At 45.6% G+C, this 24155-nt stretch overlaps 1 long non-coding RNA gene across 1 annotated transcript; it reads left to right on the forward strand.

Moving 5' to 3' along the window:
* Nucleotides 1-8230: 8230 nt before the first annotated feature.
* LOC147098570 (uncharacterized) lies at nt 8231-20252 on the forward strand. Its single transcript, XR_015074194.1, has 2 exons — nt 8231-9278; nt 14543-20252. It is a non-coding gene; the product is annotated as an uncharacterized LOC147098570 (long non-coding RNA).
* The last annotated feature ends 3903 nt before the right edge of the window (nt 20253-24155 follow it).

Genomic DNA, 24155 nt, shown 5'->3' on the forward strand with positions numbered 1-24155 from the left:
CCAGATTCAATCCCTGGTGTGTACTGAATTACCTTATTTCAGCTGCAGTGTCAGTGGGGGGTCACTGCATTTGACCTTTGCCCTAAGGAAGAAAAGATGTGAGGATTCCCAGAGAGGGAATGGGCAAAGGGAAGTCGTATTCCTCCTATATATATATATATAATAATAATATCTCATGCTGCTAATGGTCTATTATTCCATATTTGGACTGGACATTAATAGGACCACATTGAGACTAACAGAATAGAGGTGCTACATTTTTAACATAAAGCACTTCACTGAAGAATAGATCACAAATGACATTTGGGCTATATGCAGCTCCTTCTTAAAAAAAAATTATCCTGATCAGCGAGTGAGTGGCTCTTTAAGTGCTCATAGGATGTGTACTCAGTCCCATCGGCATTGCAGTGACGGTGATCATAGTGCTGAGGTAAACAGAACAAAAAATTATATAAAATAAAGATTAGCATTTAGCTCGCACCTTATCAAGTCCCTCAGCAACATCCCAATGGAGCTTCATATACTGCCTGTTGCTATGTAGGCAAAGACAGCAGCCAGTTCCACACAGCAAGATCCCATGAATAGCAATTAGATAAATGACCAGTTCATCGGTTCTTGGTGGTGTTGGTTAAGGGAGTCCTGTTGCCCAGGATACTGCAAATAGTCCCAAGGGCACATTAACATTCACGCTTTAGATACAGTGCAGCAGGGAGTGTTTAACATTTTACCTTCTGTTGCCTGGGCCCTAAGCTCTGGAATTCCCTGCCTAAACCTCTCCGCCTCACTACCTCTCTTTCCTCCTTTAAGATGCTCCTTAAAACCTACCTTTTTGACCAAGCTTTTGGTCACCCGCCCTAATTTCTCCTTATGTGGATCGGTGTCAAATTTTTTGTCTTAAAATACTCCTGTGCGGCACCTTGGGACGGTTTACTACGTTAAAGGCGCTATATAAATACAAGTTGTTGTTGTTGTTGAAGGATTGCACCTACGACACTGCTGCGCTCCCTCTGTACTGCACTGGAGTGTCGGCCGAGTTCATGTGCTCAAGTCCTAGAGTGGGACTTGAACCCACAACTTTGACCCTGAGATGAGATATACGTTATGTGCACACATACTGCACTACACTATTCAGAATGCAGTTATTGTGCTATGAGTACACCAGACCTATTGCCATCAGCATTAATACATCCACTAAGGAAGATAAAGAGAATTCTGCCAAGTAGTGACAGCTACAGTGAATACAACAGTGTTTATTTTATTCTATTCTGGTGGTGGTTAAGGCTCCAGTTTCCTGCTCTGTGGGCAATATGACTGGAGAAAATCTGAACATCAAAATGGAAAGGTTTATCATTCTCATCCACGTTCCTTAGTTTTATTCTTAATCTGGTTCTCTTTATTTTTATTTGAAAGCGCTATCCCTGCGTCAATAGATTGATAGCAGCAAGCCTGCAGGATATTGCAGGAGAGCCTCAATGCCCATGGCAGCTGTATTAGCCAAGGGTAAACATAGAAACATAGAAGATAGGAGCAGGAGTCGGCCATTCGGCCCCTCGAGCCTGCTCCACCATTTAATGAGATCATGGCTGATCATCCAAATTCAGTACCCTGTCCCTGCCTTCTCCCCATATCCCTTGATCCCTTTAGCCTCAAGAAATATATCTAACTCCTTCTTGAATATATTTAATGTATTGGCCTCAACTGCCTTCTGTGGCAGAGAATTCCACAGGTTCACCACTCTCTGGGTGAAGAAATTCCTCCTCATCTCTGTCCTAAATGGCTTACCCCTTATCCTTAGACTGTGACCCCTGGTTCTGGACTCCCCGACCATCGGGAACATCCTTCCTGCATCTAGTCTGTCTAGTCCTGTTAGAATTTTATAAGTTTCAATTAGATCCCCTCTCATTCTTCTAAACTCTAGCGAATATAAGCCTAATCGACCCAATTTCTCCTCATACATCATTCCTGCCATCCCATAAACAACAATCAGAGCCCCTCCCTGTATATTAGAAAGAAAGACTTACATTTATATAGCACCTTTCACAACCTCAGGACGTCCCAAAGCGCTTTTCAGCCACTGAAGTACTTTTTGAAGTGAAGTCGCTGTTGTAATGTAGGAAATGCGGCAGCCAATTTGTGCACAGCAAGCTCCCACAAACAACAATCTGATAATGACCAGGTAATCTATTTTAGTGAAGTTGGATTGAGGGATAAATATTGGCCGGGGCACAGGGATAACTGCCCTGCTCTTCTTCAAAATAGTGCCATGGGATCTTTTATGTCTGCCTGAGAGAGCAGACAGGGCCTTGGTTTAACATCTCATCTGAAAGGCGGCACCTCTGACAGTGCAGCACTCCCTCAGTGCTGCACTGGAGTGTCAGGCCTAGATTTGTTGTGCTCAAGTCTCTGGAGTGGGGCTTAAATCCACAACCTTCTGACTCAGAGGCGAGAGTGCTACCCACAGAGCCATGGCTGACACTTACTACCACAGCTTCAACGTTACTAGTGGATGGGGTGGGGGTGGGGGGAGGATAGAGACAGTGGGGGTCATTTTAAGCTACCCACCCAGCAGGAACTGACTTGATCGAGCCGGCCGACTGAGTTTGCTCCCATCGACTTCGATGGAGAGTAAAATCGAGCTGGGTGCTTAACGTTCGGCCTACCCACACCCACCCCTTTCCCGCCTGGCGGATTAGGTTAAAATGAACCCCAGTGACTCTCACACCATTGTGGTGATGACATGAGAGATGTGTTTCATAATCGCTTCCAAATTTGTGTCAGGGATTGGCAAAAGACTTGCGAAATGACCGATGCAGAAATTATTCATAAATGAGGCATACGTTAAGTTAATTATTTTTACTTGGCACGAGTTCAGGACATTCACAGGGGGTCAGAATACATGCAGCACTGTTACACTTCTTTGCAATAATATAGCGGAGCTGGGAAGGAAGGTTACATAAATAATATAAAATGGCATTGCTGCACAGGGTTAATCAACATCAACATGAGGCATTCCCAATAATCTGTCAACATAGGTTGAGACAGATGAACAACATCAAAGCGCATTGTGGTGGTTATCAGAGTGGAGCTAATAACAATAACTGTACTCAATACAATGAATAATTCGCCAACTCGCCAAGGCTTCTTCGGCAGCACCTCCCAAACCCGCGACCTCTTCCACCTAGAAGGACAAGGGCAGCAGGCGCATGGGAACACCACCACCTCCAAGTTCCCCTCCAAGTCACACACCATCCTGACTTGGAAGTATATCGCCGATCCTTCATCGTCGCTGGGTCAAAATCCTGGAACTCCCTCCCTAACAGCACTGTGGGAGTACCTTCACCACACGGACTGCAGCGGTTCAAGAAGGTGGCTCACCACCACCTTCTCAAGGGCAATTAGGGATGGGCAATAAATGCTGGCCTTGCCAGCGACGCCCACATCCCATAAACAAATTTTTTTTTTTAAATTACAGGTGGCTGAGAGGGGAACTTTAGCAAATTCAACTGTTGCATTTACTGATTGTATTTTGTGATATTTTCAAGAAAGCTGAAGCTGGCAGTAAAGCAGCATGACTTGGTGATGCGCCCCATAATTAACTCCCCATAAAGACTGGCGCGCTACAATCTAAATACTTCACTTGCCACAGAGCCCTCGTTCTCAGCGCTCAGTCTCTTAGTCGCAATGTACATCAGTTCCCACCAACACAGCTTTGTTCTTCGCCATGCCTAATCCTAGAATCATAGAATCTTACAGCACAGAAGGAGGCCATTCAGCCCGTCGAGCCCGTGCCGGCTCTTTGAAAAAGCTGTGCAATTTACTCCCACACCCCGGCTTTCTCCCCATAACCCTTCAAAATAGTCCTCTTCAAATACATGTCGAATTGCCTGTTGAAAATTCCTGTGCAATCTGCTTCCACCATTCTTTCAGGTAGTGCGTTCCAGATCCTAACAGCCCCCCTTCGTGAAAAAAGAATCACTCCTCATTTCCTCTCTAGTTATTTTGTCAATTATTTTAAATTTGTGACCTCTGTTAAAAATAGCCACAGGAACATAGAGGTCAGCATCTACATATGGGGCGGTACTACAAAACACATCATGGGAGAAATTGGGTTGAGCCGCAAACGGGGCGCCAAGCTCGCCTGGGCGCCAGATTTTGCGCTGCGATCGGAGCGGCAGCGATCGCCGGAAATTCAGCTTGAGCGCCCCAAGAGGGACACGGGGCGAGGCTCGAGGCGCTCCGCGTCCCTCTTAGGGCGCTGAAACTGAATATCGCAGCGCAACGTGCCACAGCGCCACCCGCTGCGGCGCGGCGTGCTGCGGTACTGCAGGCCTTCCTCCCATTCTTAAGGGGGAGGGGCCTGCACCAGCACGATGAGCGATCGCGAGTGCCGGCAAAAGAGCCCGGCACCGAGGAGAAGTGCTGGACTCTTGGAAAACAGCCGGCAATGCCGCGGGGGGAGAACAGGAGGCCGGAGACGGAGGTGCTGGCAGGCAGCCGCCGAAAAAAACGGCCGCCCCGCACCTCCACCTTAATTTGCGCCACTGCCGCCACAGGTAGGCCCCGTGAACCGGGCGCGATTAGCAAGCGGCGCTACAGAGGCGGTCGCTGCCAAATATCGTGATCGGGGCGGCAGCGGGGCGCTGTGCACACTGATGACGTCATCGGTGGTAGCGCAGCGCAGCAGGCTAACGCTGCCATTAGCGCCCCAGCTAAATATCGCAGGAGGTGTGGCCAGTGGCGCTAAAGCCACTGAGTGCCCTCTTTAGGCGCTAACTGGTGGCGCAGCCCACCGAATTTCGCCCCCATCGTATTTGGATTTGGTATAATATCATTTCATATTTTCATTTGTTTATAAATATCCATATATATCTTGACATTGCTGCAATGGTACCGATGAGGTGATGAATGTATCAGGGCTGTGTGCACCATGAGGCCCTACTGGAAATTACAAAGGCCAAGTGATGGCTCCAAGTCATATGAAATACAGGAATGTTGCATTTATCCAAAGTAGCTGAATGTCAGTGAGTTTAGGTGTCTGCACCAGGCTCAATGGGCCTCCCTACCTTTCTCCTAGCAGAAGCAAAGGTTTCTGTAAGTACTTGGCCTCCACAGCCTTCAGTGGTAGAGAATTCCACAGGTTCACCGCCCTCTGAGTGAAGAAATTTCTCCTCATCTCAGTCCTAAATGTCCTACCCCGTATCCCGAGACTGTGACCCCTCGTTCTAAAAGACTGTGACCCCTCGGACTGAGATGAGGAGAAATTTCTTCACTTAGAGGGTGGTGAACCTGTGGAATTCTCTGTGGAGGCCAAGTCACTGAATATATTTAAGAAGGAGATAGATAGGTTTCTAGACACAAAAGGCATCAAGGGGTATGGGGAAGAGAGTGGGAATATGGTATTGAGATAGAGGATCAGCCATGATCATATTGAATGGCGGAGCAGGCTCGAAGGGCCGAATGGCCAACTCCTGCTCCTATTTTTCTATGTTTCTATGTTTCTGGAGTAAACTCGCTGGGCCGTGATTTGCTGTAGCCGGGCATCTAACGGCATCTGCCATTCATTAGACTTGCCCTCGCATGTTTAGGTTTTTGGTTATTTTGTGTGGTGACTTGTTGAAAGTGTGAGCTGATAACGCCGCAACGAGGGGTAACCGGGCATCTGAGACCCGAGTGAACAGGACAAGCCACTGTGTATCTCCTTAACCAATCAGATTGAAGGATTGTGAAATTAACCGCGCAAGGACTGAGAAGGAAGTGTAAGATACAACGGGTGAACTCAATGTCAAATCAGACACAGAAAGAGAAATAAAGAGAGAGAAAGAAAGATTAGATTAAGAGAGGGGAAAAAAGACAGAAAGGGAAATTTTTTAAAAATTACATTTCAAATTTCACATTTTTAAAATCTCCAACAACAATTAAAACCTGAAGGAATGACACAGCACACTTGTAAGAGTTAATTTTCAGTGCCAGAGAGGTTGACTGGCAGTAATTAGCACGTATCACATCATTTAAAGGGTTCTTCAACTTGAAATGGACAAGACTTAACTTTTGGGGCGAGTTTAGTTCGCGTCTACCGCGCACTTCAATGGTCAGGCAGACAGCGAGATACCATTGTTGTGAAGTTAGCGGCGGATCGACGCAACTCGGACAGAAACCTTTGGATTTCTGTGTTTAACTGCATGTCTGCCCCTCGCCTGAAGTTGCTGTAGCATCTGCGCATAAAATACGGCGAGCGCGGTTAGCCTCACCATTATTGTGAAAGTAGATTATGGGTCATCATATTACTATGAGTGTAGAAAGAAAGATATGCATTTATACAGTGCTTTTCATAATATACTTGAAAAGGAGACATTTGCAGGGCTACAAGTGAGGAAGTGGGACTAATTGGAGAGCTCGTCAAAGAGCCGGCACAGACACAATGGGCCGAATGTGCTTCTGTGCTGTATAATTCTATGACCTCAAGACCTCAAGACATCCCAAAACGTTTACAGCCAATTAAGTACTTTGGAAGTCTAGTATCTCTCGTCCTTCCCCTCGCAAAGCTTGAGGTTTAACACAGCTCGGTAGAAGTATATCGATTTGATCCCTTGGTGCAGTCCAAAGGGTAAGTGGATATCTGGAACGCTCTCCTGCAAAAAACTGTTGAGGCTGGGGGGGTCAATTGAAAATGTTGATAGGTTTTTGTTCGGCAAGGGTATTAAGTGCTGCACTGTCAGAGGTGTCATCTTCCGGATGAAACGTTAAACCGAGGCCCCGTCTGCTCTCTCAGGTGGACGTAAAAGATCCCGCGGCACTATTTCAAAGAAGAGCAGGGGAGTTCTCCCCGGTGTCCTGGCCAATGTTTATCACTCAACCAACATAACAAAAAAACAGATGATCTGGTCATTATCTCATTGCTGTTTGTGGGAGCTTGCTGTGCGCAAATTGGCTGTCGCATTTCCCACATTACAACAGTGACTCCACTTCAAATGTACTTCATTGGCTGTAAAGCGCTTTGAGACGTCCGGTGGTCGTGAAAGGCGCTATAGAAATGCAAGTCTTTCTTTCTTTCTTAAGGGTTAGGAAACCAAGGGGGGTTAGATGGAGTTAAGATACAGATCAGCCGTGATCTAATTGAATGGCGGAACAGGCTCGAGGGGCTGAATGGCCTCCTCCTGCTCCTATGTCCCTAATGCTTGAGCTGTGAGTGCAGTAATCCATGTTACACAATGTCAAACAGAAGCAGCTAGAGTATCATTAGATACAGCAACAGGGATGAGGGGTGGGGGGAGAACCTCCCGAAGAGGATTGAAGCAACCCAGATGGAGTCCGGTGCAACGCTTCAATTCCTGGCGCTGATCTCGTCATGGTGCAGTTAAAGTGAGCACGACCCCCGAGCCAGCCCGGCTCACAGCCTGCGTGCAGCCACCGTCGGCACGGCACAGCCCTGCCCTGTCGCAGTGGCTGCTAAAGCTGTTGCTAATAAAGTTAAGAGGCAGCGGATGAAAAGGAGTCGAAATGGAGCAGCCTGGCGCTATTATCTCCGCTCGGCATGGGAGCTGCTGTTTCCGAGGTGCTGGCAGCTCTAGCTGAAGGGGTGGTGGTATTACCACTACAGCCTGAGGACAGAGCAAATTATTTGGTACTCTCAGGCTTCAAAGAGAGCAATTATATTTAAGCAAAGCAATGACCTAATATTACAGCCTGCCAGCAGCTTTGAAGATAGAAAAGCTCTTTTTTTTGCTGAACACCACACCTTGGACTAACATATCCGAGCACGTATAATAATTGAACGCTGCCCTGCCCTGAACCACAGAAACTCACGCCGACCATCAGCTCTCATAATAGAGCCCAACACAGAATGGCTCTACTCAGTATGATCTGCATATTTAGTGAGAGCAGTCATTGTTGCAGGGACTTTGAGCTGCAGCACAAAACAAAGTCAGATTCCTTGTGAAGTTCTGAAAGAGTCTTTGATTGGAAATTGCTTTGGCAGGAGGGTTCACCTGCCGAGAGGACTCTAAAGCCTTTCAGGCGGGAGCAGCTGCCAGGGCTGTAAGTCTGGGCACCTAGTGGGATGAAGAATAGGAGATGAGGAGTTGTTGAATATGGGGCCACTTAGTAACAGAAGGCATGTGCCAAGCTTGCGAGAGGGAGAGAGAGGAAAAAAAAGAAGTGTCTTTGCAAGTTTACTAAATATTTGCAGGAAGACTCCTCTCTCCCATTGTGCTGCTCATGCGCATGACAATGAGCAACACAGAGCTGCAGGACTGTAAAATAAGCGAGCAGTGAGTAAATCACCGGATTAGGTAAACGGACTGTGGCGAAACTTAGAAAATGCTGCAGGAAGTAGGTGCTTCATGCTTATGAGAGGCTACAGTCGCAAACCCCAGTCATATGTTGCTTAAGTAACCGCGGCATATCGTCTTGCCTGGAAGAGGGTAACAGTACAGGCCTTTATATTCACTTCACACTCCATGTTCAATGTATTTTTAGCCCAGTTGCCTAGTCGGGAAAAAAAAACCGGGGCCAGCTCCTATTGAAACGGCCCAGGCTTTTGATCCTTCGTCATTTGCTCAGTGCGCCTGCGGGAGGATGTGCCTGAACACAGGCCCTGCACAGAGAACACAAAGGCAAATCAATTTAAGTATCTCACAGCAGCTAATTTATGATGCCCTCAAAGCAACTTTCACAGCCAGGAAAGTGCAATTGTATTTTCCAGCTCATTAAGCAGGAGGACAACAAAAGCAGCCCCCCCAAAAAAAAATCTCAGCTGAAACAGTCTCCGCCGCAGAATTAAATAAACTGAGTGGATCTCTTTTTCCTCTCACGGAAATCTGTCTGCTACTTAACCATGTATATTCCTCAAATCCCACTTCTTTTGAGGGTTGAGCGGCTCATTGTCAAAAGAAAATTTAATGCTTGTTTATTCAGGATCCTTTTAACATTCCTCCCACTTATTGTTCCCGCGGATGGGAAGAATTCTAAACTGTAATCTGGGGACAATTGGGCCCACTTATTTGTTCTGACCTTTCTCTCTGGTAATCGAAGTCAACCGATAATCACATAAACATCTGTCACAGTGGTAAAGGAAAAAGGATTTTATGACCCTTTTCTGAGACTCCTACAGTGTAATTATAACATTAAATGGTAGGAATAACTCTGTCGAACGCTTTTATTTAAACAGGTCATAAAGCTACTGTGAAATGGATACCATCAACAAGAGCAACAGAACAGGATTACAATGTGTTGCACGAAAGATACAGATAGAACAAAAATCTTTTTGAAACTGCACTGAGGTTAGTTTTTCTCTGTCAGTTACTGGTTTACATTAATACAAAAAGCTGTCAATCGCTTTTTTTTTTAAAAGGACTTTTCTCAATAAAATAAAACCCGCCAAACTGGCATTGCTTTTTTGTTTTGCTGAGTGTGTTACGGGAAGAAGCGCTGAACCAAGGGGGAGAGGGCCAGGGTGAACCCCGCGGCAACACAAGGGTTTGTGAAAATAATCCCAAAAGGGAAAAAAAAAACTTGTGCTCAGCCGTTGGTTCGGTATCTCGGTAACATCTCCATCATTGTCCGATGTGTTCGCCAGCTCCTAAACGCACTTACCCCCCCAACGCACGTGACATGAAGAACCTTTAAATGCGCCAGCATTTTATCATCGGTACCCGCGTTGACTCTAAACCGTGATCCAGCTTTCTGCTACTGCTGTCGTCAAGTGAATTTTACAACGGTGCTGGTTTCTATTTTTTTTTTAATTGCCAGTGGGGTTGGCTTCAAAGTTTATATTCGATGGCAAGTAGTTAACTGAAAAAACAATGAGGGCTACCTGCTGGGATGAGTTAAAAGACTGTAATCAAATGGAAAGGGCTCCTGTTTTCGATGATTTTAATAATAGCATTTTGCGTGTCGTTCATGTGGTCATCTGCAGTGTGGCCATCACCTGCGCTGTGAATGTCTATCTCCTTGGTCACACCTGTAACTGCTCCCTCTAAATCAACTTGCTGTTTTCCTAATCAGAAATATATATATATATATTAGAGCTTTAAAGCTGGTGATATAAATACACTTAATGCATTTTTTTACATGAGTAAATCACGTGACTATTATGTGTACATTGTGCTCTCCTCCCCCTGTGAACCACACTTTCTTCTCACCCTGTGAGATGTGCCTATGGTCATGCTCTCTGTGTCCCTCTTCTGGTAACAGTACCACTGCCGGAAAGTAAACTTCTCCAACTGTGGGCTTTCAGACTGTTCAGAGGGACTGGCGGAGAGACCAGTGGCCCTCCTCGATAGTGGAAGGTCAAGGCAAGGAATGCTTTGCACATTTGCCTCCGAGGATACCCTGCCTTCCAGTCAGACACCAGAAGAAATGTGGCCAGGGTAACCTGGTATCAAGGCCAGGCTGCTGGCATAAGGTCCAGCATTCTGGCTCTGAACTCGCAGTGCCATATGTAGGCCATGGGTAGTGGGCATCGCCTCATGGCACCCACTGTTCTACCTGAGGACAGAACAATGCGCATCTCTGTTACACTAAACCCTGCCTAATGACTGACTCGGCTCCCGGTCCAGCAACGCCTCGAATTTTAAAATTCTCATCCTTGTTTTCAAATCCCTCCATGGTCTCCTTGCCCCTCCCTATCTCTGCAACCTCCTCCAGCCCGACAACCCCCCCGAGATCTCTGCGCTCCTCCAATTCTGGCCTCTAGCGCATTCCCGATTTCCTTCGCTCCACCATTGGCGGCCGTGCCTTCAGCTGCCTGGGCCCTAAGCTCTGGAATTCCCTCCCTAAACTTCTCCACCTCTCTCTACCTCCTTTAAGACGCTCCTTAAAACCTACCTCTTTGACCAAGCTTTTGGTCACCTGTCCTAATATCTCCTTATGTGGCTCGGGGTCAATCTTTTGTCTGATAATCACTCCTGTGAAGCGCCTTGGGACGTTTTACTGCATTAAAGGCACTATATAAATGCAAGTTGTTGTTGTTGGCTGACTGTATTCTTTCTCTGAGACTATCTAGCTCTAAATGCAGACCACTTGTATATTAAGAAAACTGCAGGATTCAGAGCAGTAAAAGATCAAATTTATATAGCATCTGTCCCATCCTTAGGACTTCCCAACGCACTTTACATCCAATTAATTACTTTTGAAGTGTAGTTACTGTTGGTTTGTAGGCAAACATGGCACAGCAAGATCCCACAAACAGCAACTGAATGAATGATCAATCATTTCCTCTTGGTGCCATTTGTTAAAGCATAAATGTTGGACAGGACAACCCCACTTCTCTTCAAATAGTGCCATTGGATCTTTTCTGTCCACCTGAGAGGGCAGTTGGGCCTCAGTTTAATGTCTCCTCTGAAGGGGACCTCCGACAATACAGTGCTCCCTCAGTACTGCACTGAAGTGTCAGCCTAGCTTAGGTGCTCAGGTTCTGGAGTTGGGCCTGAACCCAAAACTTTCTGACTCAGAGGTGAGAATGCTGCCACTGAGCCACAGCTGATTGTGGAGCAATGTTTATATGTTGCTCAGTCTCTGGGTCACAGGATTTCTACTACAGCAAACCATTGGTCCAACACATTGGCCCAGAAATTAGGATCGGGGGCTTGCCGCGCGTGCAAGCCCCCGATGTGCACTCACCCGGCGCGCCAACATCTGAAGCCTGGGCCTGCTTGGAATTCCTGTCACTGGCCCAGTTCAGATGTCGGCGCGATGTGCTTGCCTGATCCAGCGGCATAGTTAGTGCGATATGCCGGCTGGGATCAGGTGAGCACTGTGCAGCCAATCAGGGGAGGGGAAACTTCATTCATGAGTTTGATAGTAAGAACTGTCAAACTCATGAAAAGTACAGGCACCCAAAAGATTAGTTTAACTTTAAATAAAAGTTTAAAAAACATCCCAATAATTAAATAAACTATAAATAACTTTAAAAAACTATTTTAAACAATTAATCAAATTTTTGAAAAAAATAATTTTTTTTAAAATCGGGTCTAAAACTACACTTACCTTACTGTAAAGTCCTTAAAAACAATAAAGCTGTGGAAAAAATGTTATAATTTTAAGTAATAGACCACTTACCTTAAAGAATGAAGTCTTTACGTCTCCTTTTTACATTCGGAAAAAGGAGAGGCCCTTACACACGCGCAAACCTGTGGAAGAAAAGGAATTTCAGCGCGCACGCGCAGACTCCTGCGCGCACGCGTTCGTCCTCTGAACCCCTTGGTTCAGGGGACAGGAAATGCCGGTTTCCCGTGCATGCGCTGTGCATGCTGAAATCCGGCACCTCCAACGGGCCCACGCGTGAGTACCCCGTCCGTACTCACGCGTTGGGACCGGAATTACTGGCCCATTATGGGTAACAGAGGTAAAAATACTCATCCCTAAGATGTGGGGATTCAGCTCAGACTTGGGGGGTCACCTGAGATGAATGTCTCCATTTTGCCCAACTTTTCTTCCACTGGAACATACATGTTGACTCTAATGTTGTGAACTTGACAACAATGTTCCTCTATCCTTAATTTAAAGGTTGGCCACTGATCCATATACCCACCACTCAGTGTTTGGGCCTCAAGTCTCGGACCTCTGTAACCTCTCATTGGCATCTCCAAATAGCATTCAATCAATGCAGGTCCTACCTCCTCCTCCATGTGTGTGGCTCACAAGTTTTATAGGTGGAGGTGGTCCTGTCTCTGTATTGGTACATAGTGATGTTTGTGTGAATATCTTCTGATGGTATGTGATGCAGCTATGCTCTGGAGTCTAGATAGTTCGCATTCTTCTTTAGAAAGAACACATGTTTACATAATACTCTGCAATGGTACAGCTGGAATATGAGTTCAAAGCATTGTTTGCATCCACTGCAGGCAGATGTGGTGCAATAAGACTGGCCTTATTGCAGAGCAGACCTTTTATCCAGTAGGTTGCATGCGGTAGCGTAAGATAAGATAGACATTTACTGGATCATCTGTCATCCTCTCCAGCCTTTTAAGGCCAAACTATTACACAGCTTCTTCTGGTAATGTGAACACTTTGGTCTCCCGTGGTCTGTCAATTAGAAGTTATATTTTGCTTGGCTTTCTTTGTGACATCATGGAGTCTCTTCATGACCTCTTGCCACCTTTCACATGTGGTGCACACGGGCTGACCCTGCTGGTGATCTTCTCCTCCCAGGTTTGCTTCCAACATTGTGACAATAAAACGCACATTTCGGATTGATTTCTTTTTTTCTATTCCAGCCATAAAGTTGCCACTCAAAACATCGACCTCACCAACGAGTTTGGAGTCGGGTTTCTGCTTGCCCACGCCAGAAAAAACAGCGCAATCTGGGCAGAATCGGCCCAACCAGAGCGAAAGATCAGAGAATCTTAAACATGAGAGAGTTTGTGTTTTCCGCGATCTTTTACATTAGTTCGAGATTCAATTCACCCGGGTCAGGCCCTGCCCACAAAACTGACCACGCCGCCAAGTCAAAATTGCGAGATTGCACCAATTGCATTGGTTCGGGAAGGCTCTTCAACTTGCGCTCATTTTCTTAGGCGCACAGGCACGAGTAGGAACATTTTTAAAGATTTTTCATATCAAAAATATATTTAATTTACTAAGAAACTGACTAGTGTACGCCCATTGAACTATTAAATGGTTCAGTTTTTTTAAGTCATTTTCATTATTTTAAATCAGGCTGCAGTGTGTACCATCTACAAGATGCACTGCAGCAACTCGCCAAGGCTTCTTCAGCAGCACCTCCCAAACCCGCGACCTCTTCCACCTAGAAGGACAAGGGCAGCAGACACATGGGAACACCACCACCCCCAAGTTCCCCTCCAAGTCATACACCATCCTGACTTGGAAATATATCGGCCATTCCTTCATTGTCGCTGGGTCAAAATCCTGGAACTCCCTCCCTAACAGCACTGTGGGGGTACCTTCACCACACGGACTGCAGTGGTTCAAGGCGGCGGCTCACCACCACCTTCTCAAGGGCAACTAGGGTTGGGCAATAAATGCTGGCCTTGCCAGTGACGCCGACATCCCGTGAACAAATTAAAAAAAAGGTTGCTCACAGGTGGCTGAGCGGACATCCTTATTAAAAATGTATATTTTTGCTGATAGCCCCATTTTCAGCTGTATTAATCAAATGCACCAGGGTACCACTCCTAAAGACATCAAGGAATACTTTTTAATGGAAAGAAGAAGAAAAGAAACGATTACGTTCTGTTACACTGCCCAATTGCGCTGCTTTATAGAAGATTTTACGTTTGATTAAGCAAATACATTTTAGCGGAAATTTGAAGCCTAACCTACCCCAGTGCAATTTCAAGCACATTCTTGAGTGCAATTTCCCAATTGCGCCCAAAGCAGAAACTCTACCCCAGGAGGCTTATTTCCTATTTGTTAAATTGCTAAACTCTGACAAGCACTACTTTGCTGTGATGTATTTAAAGTCACTTTATGAACACTGGGAGGAAACGTCACCATTCCTATCAGGCCCAATTTTTTGCAATTTCATTAACTGATTCCGTGTTTTTGCGAACTTGATACAAACTCTCAAATTTCTGTCGTGCAGAATTTCACCACAGCTATGTTTAACTGTAATGGAGGATCATTATGGAAAGGAAGAACGGAGTCATGGCATCACAACATACTTACGGAAATTAAGACCAGGTTTGGATAGCACTCATCAAGTCAACATAGGAGGAGAAAACAAAAAGAACTCAATGTGCGGAAAGTATGAGAGAGAGAGAGAGAGAGCAGTGATGGTTACTGTGTATGACAGACAAATCCATTGGCGGGATAGGCGCACCAACATCAGCGTTCTTGCTCAGGCCAACATCCCCAGCATCGAAGCTTTGACTACGCTCTATCAGCTCTGATGAATGGGTCACATTGTCCCCATGCCCGATACGAGACTCCCAAAACAAGCACTCTACTCGGAGCTCCGGCACGGCAAGAGAGCCCCAGGTGGGCAGAGGAAACGCTTCAAGGACACCCTCAAAGCCTCCTTGAAAAAGTGTAACATCCCCACCGACACCTGGGAATCCCTGGCCCAAGACCACACAAAGTGGAGGAGAAGCATCCGGGAAGGCGCCGAACACCTCGAGTCTCTTCGCCGGGAGCAAGCGGAAGCCAAGCGCAGGCAGCGCAAGGAGCACATGTCAACCCAAACATCCCACCCACCCGCCCCTTCAACCACCATCTGCCCCTCCTGTGACAGAGACTGTAGGTCCCGTATTGGGCTTACCAGTCACCTGCGAACTCATTTTTAATGTGGAAGCAAGTCATCCTCGGTTCCGAGGGACTGCCTAAGAAGAAGGGTATGACAGACAGGGTCTTCTACATGGCATGGTCCCTCAGGAGGTCCACTGATGAGCTTGGCTGCAGTAAGGTAACACCCAGGAGTCTCACTATGTTCTCAATACAGAACATCCCTCAGGTGGCTCACTACTAGACTATCTTGTAAACAGCGTTTTGTATACATCATTTAAGTGGCTCACTGTATGACTGGCTTCTCTACAGAATCCATCATTAAGGAGTCTTAGTAATGGACAACTTGTCGGTGGGAGTATCACTGAAAAGGCACATTAATGAATTGGTAGGGAGTATTGCTCGGGAGGCCCAGAATTGGACAGGCTTGGCTGTAGGAAATGTCACTGAGAAACCTACTGGTGGATTGAGTTTCCCAGTCTGTTACTGTTTTCTTTATTTAAAACATACACATTCTTGTAATGTCATTCATACTCCATGTATCCTCTATTAGTTATATCAGTGTCAAATAATTATATATACCACTAAGCTTTCAGTCTCAGCTCCAGCCCAGCCTCATACAGCATAATAATAATAGATTTACAACATTAGAGACAGAGAATCCAGAGGCAACTTTGATCAAGTTGAAACGGCTTTCTCAGATATTGCAGTTATTTAGTAAGATCAAAGATAACTGTAGTCAGTGCAGAAAATCAAGCAATTTAATTTACTGACTCAATTCTTTAGCTAACCTGATACAACCCATGAAAAATTTCAGATGCATATCTGTATAATTAAACGTCATACATCTGGCATGTCCCTCACATTTCAAAGTGTCACGCGTGCAAAATGCTTGAACACTGTATATCACACATGCTTGTGATATGCCTTTAATATTAAAAATTCATTATCAAAAGATGACTGTTAACCGATGCTGATTCACGGAAATATTACCAAACCAGTTAGGAACCGACCATTGAAACAACACTCAAGAAGCTCGACATCATCTAGGACAAAGCAGCCCACTTGATTGGCACCCCATCCACCACCTTAAACATCCATTCCCTCCACCACCGGCGCACCGTGGCTGCAGTGTGTACCAGCTACAAGATGCACTGCAGCAACTCGCCAAGGTTTCTTCGGCAGCACCTCCCAAACCCGCGACCTCTTCCACCTAGCAGGACAAGGGCAGCAGACGCATGGGAACACCACCACCTCCAAGTCACACACCATCCTGACTTGGAAGTATATCGGCCGTTCCTTCATCGTCGCTGGGTCAAAATCCTGGAACTCCCTCCCTAACAGCACTGTGGGAGCACCTTCACCACACGGACTGCAGTGGTTCAAGAAGGCAGCTCACCACCACCTTCTCAAGGGCAATTAGGGATGGGCAATAAATGCTGGCCTTGCCAGCGAAGCCCACATCACATAATAATAAATTTTTAAAAAACAGCAACAAACAGGTACAGAAACTACCAATCAAGAATCGGCAAACCGTCACTGGCAAACCACTAGCGAGGAGAAGAAGGGAAATGAACGAAACGGTCAAACCATTTTTGGAGAGTGGTTTTGGCTGCCATCTTGTTTTGTCAGTAACACCGAGACATGTAGCACAAGAAATAAGGTTTGTAAAATAAACATATGAAAACTTAAATAATGCGGGGGGGAAATTAACCCATAAAATTGCCTACGTTATCTTGGAAATCTGTCTAATTTTGCCCCAAGAAGCCGCCTCTCTCTTAAGGGGTCTCACTTGTTTTCCTGAAGCTAGTTTTTGTTCAGCTCGGCCTTCCCCCCCAATATTTTTGGGCTCTTTGTGCAATGTTAAACAACCAATGAAATGATGCCATTGTTTATTATGTATAGTAATATATTGTGCATTTTATACGTGTGTGTATCTGGAAGGGAACCTCAGCAACCAACAGGAAATGGTCATGTAAGAGCAGGAAGGACTGTAGCTTCAGTCACGCTTGGAAGGAGGTTCTGAATATAATTCCCAAATTAAATATGTTTGTCGGAGCAAAGCCTCTGCCAGTAAGGCAACAAGTACTGCAGCAGATATACTGGGGGAAGGTGGAAAGGAAAAAAGAGACATTTTCATTTAAGTTCTTCATCTTCATCTTCACTATAAAACCCAAAACCTAAACCAACAGTGTATTCTGCCCGTCTGATATTCTAGGTAAGGAGATATTATGACTAGTTCCTCAGAAAATGTGTGAAAGGAAATATCGTTTTTATTATTTTTGTTCAGAACGTTGTATTTTATATCTCCAACCATGAAGAACCCTAAAAGAAATTCTAAGGCAAAATATTAATGTTTAAAGGTATGCTTAAAATTGAAAGAAAAAACTAGATTAACACTTACGTAGCAATAATTGGGGGCTATTTTTAGTCAAATAAGGTGAGGAAAAGAATCCTCAGTATTGTTCAGTTATTCACATATTGTAAGGTAATGCCTGATTTTTTTTAAATATTCGTTCATGGAATGTGGGCGTCGCTGGCAAGGCCAGCATTTATTGCCCATCCCTAATTGCCCTTGCGAAGGTGGTGGTGAGCCGCCTTCTTGAACCGCTGCAGTCCGTGTTGCGAAGGTACTCCCACAGTGCTGGTAGGGAGGGAGTTCCAGGATTTTGACCCAGTGACGAGAAAGGATCGGCGATATACTTCCAAATCAGCTTTGGTCTGCCCTACTCCGAGGAGATAATACTAGGACCGTGACAGGCTCTGGTTGGGTGGGTCCTTGCAGGATTCTCTTCTCTACATCATTGAACTATTATTGATATGCCAGTAAGGGAATAAGATCCTAACTCTGAGAGGCTATTCAAGTCTGGGAGGTCTATATAGGTGAAGTCTGTATAGGTGAAGTGGATATACAACATAGATTTTTACACAGGATAATCAAGCCATGTTGTTAACCCCTCACTTCTGTGAGGAGGATCAACCCCAAACTTGGGGGATCAAGGTTCGCTGCTTTAGGAGACACAACACGCCGGTCAGTCTATTGTCACTTTCTCAGTAATACACAAAGTCAAAAACTGTAAAATAAGTAAAGTTTTATTCCGGTAACCGGTACTGGACTTCACTCTGAGAAACGCTTTGTGTTTGCACACAAGGAAGTCTCCTCTAGAGTGCGCCCCTAGACTCACTGGGCTACAATATTTATACATTTTCATAAATTGCAAGTCATCATGAGAATACAGAAAACTAGGCGATCACACGCTGCACAATTCATTTGTTTCTTTTTACAGAGCTCTGTTTAAAATTCACTTTTAACTTTCAACAAAATTTGACCGTGAGACTGTCTCCATCAGTTATCTAAACATTCTGTTCTTGTCCTTTCTTATCTATTTGTACTGCATTCCCACAGCCCTGCATCAGTTTTTACATTTAAACTATTCACTGCATGTCAAGTAGTCCATCTTGCCTTGCGAATCATTGGTACAGCAGTATTGGATTAACACCTAGCTTAACAATGTCAGGGTGATTTGTGTTAAGCAACAAGAAATTATGTACATTGTAACACCAGCTTGTTTCACCCAAAGTAACAGACTTAAAACACTCTAGAATTCATAGAACATAGTGAAAAGATTAAAGTGAAATCTAGAGGCTGAACTATTTACATTTCAATTAAATTTGTAATGTGTAATTCCATGTATGCTTTCAAGAGAAGTCAAATGACAAACAATAGGGAGCATGTGATGTGTAATTCCACTCCTACATTTTAAATGTAAACGAATCACGTTGAGTAAAGCAGATGTAAGCCAAATGGTTACCTAGTTGCTGCAGTACAGCCTGAAGGATCAAACCTTCCTCGCAAACAGTGGACAACCATCAACCGCCTCAGAACCGGTCATGGTAGACGCTGCCACCTTCTCCATAGATGGGAAGATTAAAGCATCCCCATCGTGCGACTGTGGAGCTTCTAATCAGACCCTGGAGCACATCATTGAGCACTGCCCTCAGAGGAAATTCACAGGCAGCCTACAAGATATCCACGCTGTTACACCGGAAGCTTTGGCCTGGATATCTGACTTAGATATTGACATTTGATTTGTTTTTTTGCTACTACCATACAAAAGAAGAGTAAGTGGTTGCTGCGTGCTAACCAGACATTAAACAAAGGCTCCGTTTGCCCTCTAAGGTGGACATTAAGGGTGGTACCTCTCCAGTGCTTTGAGGTGCCTGCTGTACATGGTCCATGTCCCTGAAGCATACAGGAGGGCGGGTATCACTGCTGCTCTGTAGACCATGAGCTGGGTGCTGGGTTTGAGATCCTGGTCTTCAAACACTCTCTTCCTCAGGCAACTGGACTCCCAAAACAAGCGCTCTACTCGGAGCTCCAACAGGGCAAGAGAGCCCCAGGTAGGCAGGGGAAACACTTCAAGGACACCCTCCAAGCCTCCTTGAAAAAGTGTAACATCCCCACCGACACCTGGGAATCCCTGGCCCAAGACCGCACAAAGTGGAGGAGAAGCATCCGGGAAGGCGCCGAACACCTCGAGTCTCTTCACCGGGAGCAAGCGGAAGCCAAGCGCAGGCAGCGGAAGGAGCGCACGTCAACCCAAGCACCCCGCCCCTTCAACCACCATCTGCCCCACCTGTGACAGAGACTGTCAGTCCCACATTGGACTCATCAGTCACCTGAGAACTCATTTTTAGTGTGGAAGCAAGTCATCCTCGGTTCCAAGGGACTGCCTAAGAAGAAGAAGACATTAAAGGTCCCATGGCACTATTCAAAGAACAGCAGATCTGGTCATTTACCTCATTGCTGGTTGTAGGATCTGGCTGTGTGCAAATTGGCTGCCACATCACAGAAGTGCCTGCACTTCAACAGTACTGTAAAATGCTTTGGGATCTCCTGAGGTCATGAAAGGTGCTATAGAAATCCAAGTTCTTTCTTTCCTTGTATTCAATGTTCTGTAACTAAATGGCCTTTATTTTCTGCTAAAGCACTAAAATTCTTGAAGTATTGTTTTCATGTGTCTCCCTTTCCTGGAGATTCAGTTGATTTATATAAAACAAGTTTAATTGTGCTTCTGTGAGCCAGCCTACATTGCATAATCAGTAATGTGCTACTTAAGTATTCATTGCACTACAGGAAGTAAACCTTAGCCAATCAAAACACCTAAAAATGCCCAGCTGACTGACAGAGAGTCACCTATATAACAGCGGTGTTTCAACTGACACTTGACCGTATCACAGAACTAGCCAATTATATCTGAGAGCGTTCATCGTCGACATCAGTTAATCCAATCAAACCTAAAGCAAAGGCCAAACACTGCGGATGCTGGAAATATAAAATATAAACATCAAATGCTGGAAACACTCAGCGGGTCAGGCAGCATCTGTGGAGAGAGAGAAACAGAGTTAACGTTTCAGGTCGGTGACCTTTTGTCAGAAGTGGAAAATGTTGCAGAGGTAACAGGTTTTAAACTTAAAGCATGCCTTAATTGTCAAAGCTGGTTTCTGGAAAACAAGGCCTGGAATTTCTTGGAAATTTTGGGCATAATTATGATGTAATCGCCCATCACCCCTGTGCTCGCTGACCTACATTGGCTCCCGGTTAAGCAGCGCCTCCATTTCAAGATTCTCATCCTTGTTTTCAAATCCCTCCATGGCCCTATCTCTGTAATCTCCTACAGCCCCACAACCCCCCGAGATATCTGCGCTCCTCTAATTCTGCCCTCTTGGGCATCCCTGATTATAATCGCTCAACCATCGGTGGCTGTGCCTTCTGTTACCTAGGCCCTAAGCTCTGGAGTTCCCTGCCTAAACCTCTCCGCCTCGCTACCTCTCTTTCCTCCTTTAAGACGCTCCTTAAAACCTACCTCTTTGACCAAGCTTTTGGTCATCTGCCCTAATTTATCCTTATGTGGATCGGTGTCAAATTTTTTGTCTTAAAATACTCCTGTGCAGCGCCTTGGGACATAGAAAGATAGGAGCAGGAGTAGGCCATTCGGCCCTTCGAGCCTGCTCCGCCATTCAATGAGATCATGGCTGATCATCCAAATTCAGTACCCTGTCCCTGCCTTCTCCCCATATCCCTTGATCCCTTTAGCCTCAAGAAATATATCCAACTCTTTCTTGAATATATTTAATGAACTGGCCTCCACCGCCCTCTGTGGCAGAGAATTCCACAGGTTCACCACTCTCTGGGTGAAGAAATTCCTCCTCATTTCAGTCCTAAATGGCTTACCCCTTATCCTTAGACTATGACCCCTGGTTCTGGACTCCCCGGCCATCAGAAACATCCTTTCTGCATCTAGTCTGTCCAGACCTGACAGAATTTTATAGGTTTCGATGAGATCCCCTCTCAATCTTCTAAACTCCAGTGAGTATAAGCCCAATTGACACAATCTCTCCTCGTACATCATTCCTGCCATCCCAGGTATCAGCCTGGTGAATCTTCGCTGCACTCCCTCCATGGCAAGAACGTCCTTCCTCAGGTAAGGTGACCAAAACTGCACACAATACTTAAGGTGCGGTCTCACCAAGGCCCTGTACAACTGCAGCAAGACATCCTTGTTCTTGTACTCGAACCCTCTTGCTACGAAGGCCAACATACCATTTGCCTTCTTAACCGCCTGCTGCACCTGCATGCTTACCTTCAGCGACTGGTGCACAAGAACACCCAGGTCTCTTTGCACTTCCCCTTCTCCCAATCTATTGCCATTCAAATAATAATCTGCCTTCCTGTTTTTGCCACCAAAGTGGATAACCTCACATTTATCCACATTATAGTGCATTTGCCATGTTTCTGCCCAATCACCCAACCTGTCCAAATCGTACTGGAGTTTCATGACATCCTCCTCACAGCATACCCTCCCACCCAGCTTTGTGTCATCTGCAAATTTGGAGATATTACATCCAATTCCCTCGTCCAGATCATTAATATATATTGTGAACAGCTGGGGTCCTAGGACCGATCCTTGCGGTACCCCACTAGTCACTGCCTGCCACTCAGAAAACGACCCGTTTATTCCAACTCTTTGCTTTCTGTCCGCCAACCAGTTCTCTATCCAAGTCAATACCTTGCCCCCAATCCCATGTGCCTTAATTTTGCACGCTAATCTCTTATGCGGGACCTTATCGAAAGCCTTCTGAAAGTCCAAATACACCACATCCACTGGTTCTCCCTTATCTATTTTACCAGTTACATCCTCAAAAAATTCCAGTAGATTAGTCAAGCATGATTTACCTTTTGTAAATCCATGTTGACTTTGTCCGATCCTGTCACTGCTTTCCAAGTGCTCTGCTATTACATCATTTATAATGGACTCTAGCATTTTCCCCACTACCGATGTCAGGCTTACCGGTCTATAATTCCCCGCTTTTTCTCTGCCACCTTTTTTGAATAGTGGACATATTACTATGTTAAAGGCGCTATATAAATATAGGTTGTTGTTATTGTAAGAGGGGCATTGTGCCCATTCTTTTCAAAGGCATTTGCACGTAACTGATTTATGCTGGTTTCGCGCTAAAACAGCGCAAATTTCCTCAATCGTTTATGCCGCTTCCGAGATTGGCCGTCCCAATGGGGTTACCCCTGTTCTGCATAATAATGGGAGGCGAATGGGAATAGCAGAGAGAAGAGGCTCTGGGGGAGAGAGAGGTGCCAGGATAGAAGGCAGCACCTCATTCGCTGTTACCCCGAATGGTGGTGGTGCGCCCGCTTTACACCAGTTCCAGCGCGGGCAGTGGAACTCCGCAGGAAATTTTGGCGTAAATTCTCCTCGGCGAGCCCAGCGCAGATACCTGTGTACATTTTACCATAATAATCTACGTAAGTGCGATCCAGGAAATTGCAGCCCTTAAACAAAATCTCATTCGACGCAATGCCAAACAGGCAAGAGAATCAATGCCGATTCATGTTTCCAAAATGTTACCAAAAGCTCCCTCTGAAAACCACAAGCTAAATCACGCAGCCTAACTGCAGAATTTGCTGAGCTGCTGGTTAATATTGTGATGAGCTGCATGTTATGCTGTGCTGTTAGCTACAGTTGTGGGGCAGATTGATAACTGTTGTGGTAAAATATATATTTCTTTGTTTACAGAATGCTCCAGTTAATTACAAGCTGAGCTCTGCATTTCCAGATTTTTTTTCACCAAGTAAGCGATTAAGAGCTTCTTGCGTGTAATTTTTGTGGGCGCGGTACTTAGTTCTTCCTGTGAGTCCTACAAAGCCAACCGGGTGATGTGGAGTCATGCCAACCGAGTGCATTTTCTCCATATGATCAAACTGTAAGTGCACCGTTTGGAGGAACTGTCCTTGAAACATAGAAAAATAGGAGCAGGAGTAGGCCATTCGGCTCTTCGAGCCTGCTCCACCATTCAATATGATCATGGCTGATCCTCTATCTCAATACCATATTCCCGTTCTCTCCCCATACCTCTTGATGCCTTTTGTGTCTAGAAATCTACCTAGCTCCTTCTTAAATATATTCAGTGACTTGGCCTCCACAGCCTTCTGTGGTAGAGAATTCCACAGGTTCACCACCCTCTGAGTGAAGAAATTTCTCCTCATCTCAGTCCTAAATGTCCTACCCCGTATCCTGAGACTGTGGCCCCTCGTTCTAGACTCCCCAGCCAGGGTAAACATCCTCCCTGCATCCAGTCTGTCTAGCCCTGTCAGAATTTTATACGTTTCCACGAGATCCCCTCTCATTCTTCTAAACTCTAGCGAATGCAGGCCTAGTCGACCCAATCTCCTCATACGACAGTCCTGCCATTTTTTTTTATATTCATTGATGGGATGTGGGCGTCGCTGGCTGGCTAGGCCTGCATTTAGTGCCCATCCCTAATTGCCCTTGAGAAGATGGTGGTGAGCCGCCTTCTTGAACCGCTGCAGTCCATATGGTGTAGGTACACCCACAATTGTTAGGAAGGGAGTTCCAGGATTTTGGCCCAGCGACAGTGAAGGAACAGCGATACAGGTC

The sequence above is a fragment of the Somniosus microcephalus genome, chromosome 29, assembly GCF_052327205.1.
Source record: "Somniosus microcephalus isolate GS21.2 chromosome 29, FLI_Smic_1.0, whole genome shotgun sequence".
NCBI classification, from domain to species: Eukaryota; Metazoa; Chordata; class Chondrichthyes; order Squaliformes; family Somniosidae; genus Somniosus; species Somniosus microcephalus.